The sequence below is a fragment of the Euleptes europaea genome, chromosome 21 (assembly GCF_029931775.1).
Source record: "Euleptes europaea isolate rEulEur1 chromosome 21, rEulEur1.hap1, whole genome shotgun sequence".
Lineage (NCBI taxonomy): Eukaryota > Metazoa > Chordata > Lepidosauria > Squamata > Sphaerodactylidae > Euleptes > Euleptes europaea.
In genome coordinates, this window is record NC_079332.1 from 10,704,095 (window position 1) to 10,712,139 (window position 8,045).

At 49.4% G+C, this 8,045-nt stretch overlaps 4 non-coding genes across 4 annotated transcripts; 1 reads left to right on the forward strand and 3 right to left on the reverse strand.

Moving 5' to 3' along the window:
* Positions 1-1,255: 1,255 nt before the first annotated feature.
* Positions 1,256-1,342, reverse strand: LOC130492852 (small nucleolar RNA SNORD60). The gene has a single exon (XR_008933893.1). It is a non-coding gene; the product is annotated as a small nucleolar RNA SNORD60 (small nucleolar RNA).
* Positions 1,343-2,044: 702 nt separating this feature from the next.
* LOC130492850 (small nucleolar RNA SNORD60) lies at positions 2,045-2,131 on the reverse strand. Its single transcript, XR_008933891.1, has one exon. It is a non-coding gene; the product is annotated as a small nucleolar RNA SNORD60 (small nucleolar RNA).
* Positions 2,132-2,821: 690 nt separating this feature from the next.
* LOC130492851 (small nucleolar RNA SNORD60) lies at positions 2,822-2,908 on the reverse strand. The gene has a single exon (XR_008933892.1). It is a non-coding gene; the product is annotated as a small nucleolar RNA SNORD60 (small nucleolar RNA).
* A 2,873-nt stretch (positions 2,909-5,781) lies between these two features.
* On the forward strand, positions 5,782-5,863 carry TRNAL-AAG (transfer RNA leucine (anticodon AAG)). Its single transcript has one exon. It is a non-coding gene; the product is annotated as a tRNA-Leu (tRNA).
* Positions 5,864-8,045: the final 2,182 nt, after the last annotated feature.

Here is an 8,045-nt window from a genome sequence, read left to right on the forward strand (position 1 = left end):
TCACATCATATACTTGCCTAGTCCCTTTAACGAGATGGTAGGGATTGAACCTGGGACCATCTGCATGCCAAGCTGAGCCAAAGCCCCTCCCTAGTGGCTGTAGGCAAGGAATGGTGGGGTGATTAGAGATATATTTGATACTGTGGTTTTTAATTGGAAGCCACCTCAAGTGGGATTTTGAAGAGGTAGCATGGAAATAGCCTACATAAATGAATGCTCTTCAGCAGATGCAATGGGATAAGGACAGAATCCTAACAGGTGAGTAGAACCCCAGCCCTGTAGCTGACCCTCTTCCACCCACTGATAGTATCTGAGGCATCTCTCTGAAACATACCTGGCCGTCTCCCAGTGTCTCCAACATTCAGGCCAAGGTGTTTTCCACTTTTATGTTTTTCTGCTGTGATAGGAAGGAAGATGTGTCGGGCAAGGTGATCACGAATTTGGCTCTGGACGTTTTCACAATCTGACTTGGTTTTATTTAACTTTTATTCAGCTCTCTGAAGATAACACATCATTTATTTTTATTTCTTTATTTTTCATACTTCTAGCCGGGCTCAGGGCAGCTTACATTAAAATTTTACAATAGAATAAAACCTATGAAACCATAAAACCTTTCCTTAATTTTAAAAAGGTGGCTGCCACATATAAAGTGCCTGCTGCAGCAAATGATGCAAACCACAGAACAACACAGCTCAAAACTGGGTCGGCTATCCCCCCCCCCATAAAGTTGATTGTAGATTAAAAAAGGGGGGTAGGGTGGCCAGCACTAATTTCAACTGCGGCTTGTCCTCCACTGTAGGCCTAGTGGAGAAGCTGTCTTACAGGCCCTGAGGAACTCTTTCAGGTCCCGCAGGGCCCTGATGTTACTAGGCAGACTATTCCACCAGGCCGGAGCCAGGGCTGAAAAGGAGGACAGCCACACACTCTTCAAGCCAGGGATTTGGGGTGGGGTGTTGACTTCAATTTGTGGACAGAATCTTCAGATTTCGTGCAAAGAGCCACCCTACACCAAATACCTGATTTAGCCAGAAACTGGCTGCAGATGAAATGATCACCTTACTCTTTCACCCTGATCAGGCCTATTAAAAGTATCACAGATTCTTCCATCGTGGGAAAAGCTGTTCTTGCCCCTCTCTGCAGCAGTCTCCTGGAGAGAGAAAAGGATAGCATATTGAGCAACGGGGTGAGCTTTTAAAGGAGACAAGCACCAGGAAGGCAGGGCAGGTGGCAGCAAGGGCCTCTTAGGCGAACTCCCCAGCCTCAGCTCATGTCAGGCATAATCAGTAACTGCAAGAGCAGTGTTCATACGAGGTGTCAGAAATTGTAGAGCTCATCATCGGCTGCAGTTGGGAGTTCCACAGGCCCGGGGAAAGGTCTCATTTTCCTGGCACAAAATCACATCTGAAACTTGCATCTCACCTGAGCGTGCAGGGTCCAGGGAGAGCCAAGCCACCTAGGAGGAAGGAGGGGAGAGATCAATGCTCAGTGACAGTACGAGGACTCGTGAACACAGGATGGAGCAAGGGGAACAGAAGGAGCTGCCTAAAAGAAGCCCAAGATGTGTGGCTCAAGTCACTGAATATGAATTTCAGTTGTCTAACATTAGCACAGACTATCACACCTGTAACTGATCATAAAGCTGTTCATAAACACTGCCCTTCCCAAAAATCCTTGCAAGGTAGCAACCCTGGCAACTGGTGACAATTGTATTAAAGGTTGTTCTGAACAAGGCAGCTCCCCATGCTTGAGTAGGTGTTCCGTACTATGTGGCCCCACCTCCTGGCATTACAGTAACAGTTGCCAGCTCTGGGTTGGGAAAGACCTGGAGATTTGAGGGGGGGGGTGCTTGCCATAGAGGCCAGCCTCCAAATCAGCCATTTTCCCCAGGGAGACATATCTTGGTCATCTGGGGATCAAATGTAGTAGCGGGAGTTCTCCCGGTGCCAACTGGAGGCTGGGAAGGCCAAGTACCGATGATCAAGTAGAAACTGCGTAAGCGCCAAGGCAGGGCAAGTGGTTGCAAGGGCCGCTTTGGCGAACTCCCCAGCCTCAGCTCATGTCAGGAATAATCAGTAACTGCAAGAGCAGTGTTCATACGAGGTGTCAGAAATTGTAAAGCTCATCATCGGCTGCAGTTGGGAGTTCCACAGGCCCGGGGAAAGGTCTCATTTTCCTGATACAAAATCACATTTGAAACTTGCATCTCACCTGAGAATGCAGGGTCCGGGGAGAGCCAAGCCACCTATGAGGAAGGAGGGGAGAGGAGAACAATCAATACTCAGTGACAGTACGAGGTCTCGTGAACACAGGATGGAGCAAGGGGAACAGAAGGAGCTGCCTAAAAGAAGCCCAAGATGCGTGGCTCAAGTCACTGAATATGAATTTCAGTTGTCTAACATTAGCACAGAAGGCTATTACACCTGTAACTGATCATAAAGCTGTTCATAGACACTGCCCTTCCCAAAAATCCCTGCAAGGTAGCAACCCTGGCAACTGGTGGCAATTGTATTAAAAGTCGTTCTGAACAAGGCAGCTCCCCAAGCTTGAGTGGATGTTCTGTACTATTTGGCCCCACCACTTGGCATTACAGGAACAGTTGCCAGCTCTGGGTTGGGAAAGACTTGGAGATTTGGGGTGTTTGTGTGTGCTTGCCATAGTGGCCAGCCTCCAAATCAGCCATTTCCCCCAGGGAGACAGATCTTGTTCATCTGGGGATCAAATGTAGTGGCGGGAAGGCCAAGTACCGTTGATCAAGTAGAAACTGAACGAAGCGCCAAGAAGGCAGGGCAGGTGGTTGCAAGGGCCTCTTCGGCGAACTCCCGAGCCTCAGCTCATGCCAGGCATAATCAGTAACTGCAAGAGCAGTGTTCATACGAGGTGTCAGAAATTGTAGAGCTCATCATCGGCTGCAGTTGGGAGTTCCACAGGCCCGGGGAAAAGTCTCATTTCTTTCCTCTTGGGGTGTTTCTTTTTTAAAGAGTAATAAACAGAGCATCGCACGGAGATCTGGGTTCAAATCCACCGTGAGCCCACGGCAGAAGCCCAATCTCTGACTTTCTGTATGATTTTTCCGAATTGGGGGGGACGAGGCCCAGGCATCGTGGTCTGCGCAGGAGCAGAAAAACGAAAACAGCCACCTTCGCCCCCAAAACGACGAACCCCGAAAGCGCCGCGATCCCTCCCCGCAAAGGACGCCCTGCCCGGCCTCACCTGCCCGCGCCGCACGTGGAAAGAAAGGAACAGGAGGGGGCCTTTCTCGTCGCCTCGTCCGCTCTCGCGTGACGCGCGGCGGCCAGGCGCCCGTCCCAACGCCTGACTCTTTCTCCTCATTGGTCCGCCCCTTCGCCCGCCTTCCCTGCGATTGGGGGGCGGCCGAAGGGTTCTGAAAGCGGAGAGGGTGAGGGGGCCGGGCGCTTTCTGCCAGCGGCGGCCAATCGCGGCCGGCGGGGAGGGAGCTCGGGGAGGCGGGTCTTCCGGGAAGCGGAAGCGGCGGTTGTGCAGCACGTGTAGGGGCCGGAGAATGAGATGTCTTGAGTCTTCCTCTGTGCAACTACACCCTGTGGGTTTCCATGTTGGAATATGCAAGGCTGTCATATTAGCTGTGACAGGCGGACTTAGATGGAAGGGATCTGGCTGTCAACCATAGGCTGGTGCAATGGCCTGGAAAGCTCCTAGGAGGCCTGATTACACTGGCCAGATCCAGTTGAGGCCAGAGGCTGAGGTGTGGTGTTGCACCTGGATAATGACTAAGCATGTACTGCCCAAAAAAAAACAAATGAAAGTCCTCCAAAATGTCCTATCTTTGACAGCCTTGCTCAGATCTTGCAAATTGAAGGCTGTGGCTTCCTTTATGACGGTCTTTTCCAGTGACTCTCGTCATCTCATGACGTGACCAAAATACGGCAGCCTCAGTTTAGTCATTTTAGCTTCTAGGGTCAGTTCAGGCCTGAACTGACCCCAGAAGCTAAAATGACTAGAGTCACTGGATCAAATCAGGCCTGAATTGACCCTAGAAGCTAAAATGACTAAACTGAGGCTATCGTATTTTGGTCATGTCATGAAATGACAAGAGTCACTGGAAAAGACCGTCATGATAGGAAAAGTTGAGGGTGGCAGGAAAAGAGGAAGACCCAACAAGAGATGGATGGACTCAATAAAGGCAGCCACAGCCTTCAATTTGCAAGAGCTGAGCAAGGCTGTCAAAGATAGGACATTTTGGAGGACTTTCGTTCATAGGGTCGCCATGAGTCGGAAGCGACTTGACGGCACTTAACACACGCACATGTACTGCTAATTGATGCCTGGTGGTGGCATTATGTATATAAGTGTAAGAGTCTGTGTCGGGAGTTCAGGTGGAGAGAGTGTATATAGCACTGTAAATAAACAACTGCATTTCTATAAGCTACTAGTGGTTCTGGTGGTCATTCCTGGACGTTGGCACAATCCGCCATCTCTCGCGTCATTCCAGGCTCTGTGTACATGCATGTACTCTTAAGTTGCTAGAAACACCAATGGTGTGTGTGTGTGAGAAACCAGGTACGCAGAGAAATGGAGTACGCAGAAAAATGGACTGAAGCTGTTTCATTAAGCATAGTGTGTGGTGGTGCAACACAGAAATCCGCCCCCCCTCCCACAGTCACGTTCCTGTTGCTGAGACCCGCTAGTGTTACTGTTGTGTTAAAGTGCCGTCAAGTCGCTTCCAACTCATGGCGACCCTATGAATCAAAGACCTCCAAAATGTCCTGTGTTTGACAGCCTTGCTCAGAGCTTGCAAATTGAGGGCTGTGGCTTCCTTGACTGAGTCAATCCATCTCTTGCTGGGTCTTCCTCTTTTCCTGTTGCCCTCAACTTTTCCTAACATGATTGTCTTTTCCAGTGACTCTTTGTCTTCTCATAATATGTCCAAGGTACGACAGCCTCGATTTATTTATTTGAGCTTCTAGGGTCAGTTCAGGCTTGATTTGATCTATAACCCACTGATTTGTTTTCTTGGCAGTCCAGGGTATCCGTAACTCTCCTCCAACACCACACCCAAACAAACATTTGTTACTACACCCATTTGTTACTACACCCATACAAGCATTTGAACATAATACATACATTCGGGTTAACATGGGGGCAAGCCGGGATCTTTTCTTCCTAAAACATGATACAGCCACCTCTTTAGGTGAAAGGACAAACCTTGAATGCATTCAAAATATTGTCGAAGGCTTTCACGGTCAGAGTTCATTGGTTCTTGTACAATGAATGCATTGTAAATCGGGGGGAAAAATCTGAACGGATTAACTATGGTCAAAAAGGGCAAGAGTCCAGTAGCACCTTAAAGACTAACAAAAATATTTTCTGGTACAGTATCTGAAGAAGTGAGCTGTGGCTCACGAAAGCTCAGACCCTACCAGAAAATATTTTTGTTAGTCTTTAAGGTGCTACTGGACTCTTGCCCTTGTTGACTACTGCAAACATACTAACATGGCTACCCACTGTGGATTAACTATGGGTTCTATATAAAAAAATAGATCGAGCTTCAATCATTAAAAATATCCTTAAAACCAAATGCGTAACCACAGCATATTTATCATGGGGGGGGGAGAAATCTCTTTATGAGGTCGCCGTCAAATGAGGGGTTTGTAAATGTGCAGACTATTATGAACTACCATGGGGGGAAAAAAACAACCACCACTTTCTATTAGAAAAGAAGTGGGGAGAGGGAAAAAAAAGAACATGGTTATTATTAGCACAAAAGAGAGAAGTAGATTCCGCCAGCGCCCATTGCTTAAGCGTGGTAGCGTGGCCGAGCGGTCTAAGGCGCTGGATTAAGGCTCCAGTCTCTTCGGGGGCGTGGGTTCGAATCCCACCGCTGCCATAAAAAAATGCCCTTTCCTTTTTTGCAAAGGCTACGGTTTTGGGGCCCGGGGAAAGGCGCGCTCGCGCAGCGCCACCTGGCGGCCGCCCAGCGCCACATCGCCGCAGCGAGCATTGTGGGTGAAGAGGAGGAGGAGGAGGAAGGAGGCGGCGCTCCACCCTCCCCACGTGTGAGCAGGAGTCCCAGCAACATGGCTGCTGGCTGAGATCCTTCCCACCACCACCACCCTCAGCTGGATCTACCAGGCACGCCGCTCCCAGTCTGGGGAGGGGAAAAGCACGCAGCCCCCCCACCCAACAAGGCTCTTCTACTGGAGGTGAAGGTAGGGGCAAGAGGAATTATGCATGCACCCCCTTCCCCCCCCCCCAAAAAAAGCTTTGCAGCTTTCCAGGATTCAGTTTAGTCCTTTGCAAGGCCCAGAGTGATGATGTGGGGTGCTGTTGCATTTCTGCAAATGGGGAGAGGAAATGTGAAATCTCTAGTATTTTGTATAAGGAAGTTGATGGGCTGGGAGAATCTCCAAGGCTGCTCCAGGTGACTGTCTCAAATGGGGGGGGGGGGAAACCCCAGGAAAAAACACCCTGTTTCAAAAAGTTGGGACCCGGGCAGGGTGACATATTGATTTTCTTCTTAAACAGTCCTCTTCCTGGCAGCCTGGTGCATATGTGTGTGTTTGTTTTCTTTTTCCCCCCCTTTTCTTTCTTGTAACACCCCCCCCCCTTTTCTTGCTGCATGGTTGCATCAGACTCCTTGCTGGCCGGCATGAGGCGGCAGTCCTGGGAATAGTTTCCTGGGAAGCAAACCCCGCTGGATGACAGCGCGGCCCTCTTTCTGGGTAGACCTGCTGAGGAATCTGCTCCCCGACGTTTTGTTTTGCAAAGCTGATCCGAAAAAGGAGAATATTGACCCGATCGCCGTATGACGTTTTCCAGGAAGGGTGACGTTTGGCTGGGGTTTCCCTTCCTGATTTTACGACACATCAGAAAGTCTTGGCTGTTGCGTAGCAAAAGCCCACGCCTGCTCACCCAGAAGGGAGTTCCGCTGGTTAATGCCCTCCCCGCCCAGGATCCTGCTTCTTTTTCATCGCGCGGGGAAAATCACAGATGCAGCTGAATTTCTGTCACGTGTCTGGAGAAGGTTGCTGGATCCCCTAGCCGTCCCGAGAAGAAAGTAATTTTGCTACACAAAACCTATGCCTCTGATTTCGCTACACAAAACCAAGCCTCTAACCGGTAGTTCAGTAGTTTCCTAAATAAATCAATTAGTTTCCTAAATAAATCAATTAGAAACCTCCCTTTGACTTAATATCTTAGGGAGATGGTGTGCTGGCAGCTTCGGTGGTTTGGTTTTTTAAAAAGGCTTTTGCCGGCAGGGAGTGGCAATGTATACCGAGGCCTAGCTAACCTGAGCAGCCACCGAAATCATCAGGCTATGCACCGTGGAGGTTTTGAGTGACTCACTGGGCGGGTGATCCGTCTAAGCGCCCTGTGTTGATCTTTTTATTCATTACTTGACTGCTCTGCCCCTGTGTACTGAGTTGGGCAGTGCCCGTCCGAAGAGATTTGTTCTGCCAGGGTTGCCAGACTCTTTAGGAGCCCTTGCCTCTGGCATCTGCCGGGCAAAAGTGGGTAAAAAATTTTTCTGGTGGGGGGGGGGGCGATCCATGCTGTCATCTTCCAAAGTCTGCAGTTTGAGCTGTTGCTTAAGACGCACGAGCTGGTTGAAAAGGTTAGCCGGTTAACGTTGCCTGACAAACCAGATAACCTTTAAGATTTAGGTGATGGTCTATTATAAATCACAAGCTGCTTTTCTCTTTCTTTTTTAAAAACAAGTTCCTAGTCCTTATGTGGATTGTTGCATTAGAATACATGTGGGCATTAGACTACAAATAAATCTCATGGGGCAGGGTAAGGACGTCAGCGACTGGCCATCCTTCCTGGCCTTCAACCATGTTCTACAGATGCCCTTTTAACAGCAGAAGGCAACTCCTTTGTTCTTTGGTGCGCATTTCTGTCTTTCCCAGCCTGTGATGTATTCTGCTTGTCCCCCCCGTTGGGTCCCAAAGCGGTTCACAACACCATTCTCCTTTCCTCTGTTTTCTTATAACAGCCACCCTGTGAGGTAGGTTAGGCAGAGAGAAAGAGCGACCGGCCCAAGACCATCCAGCAAGCTTCCGTGGCAG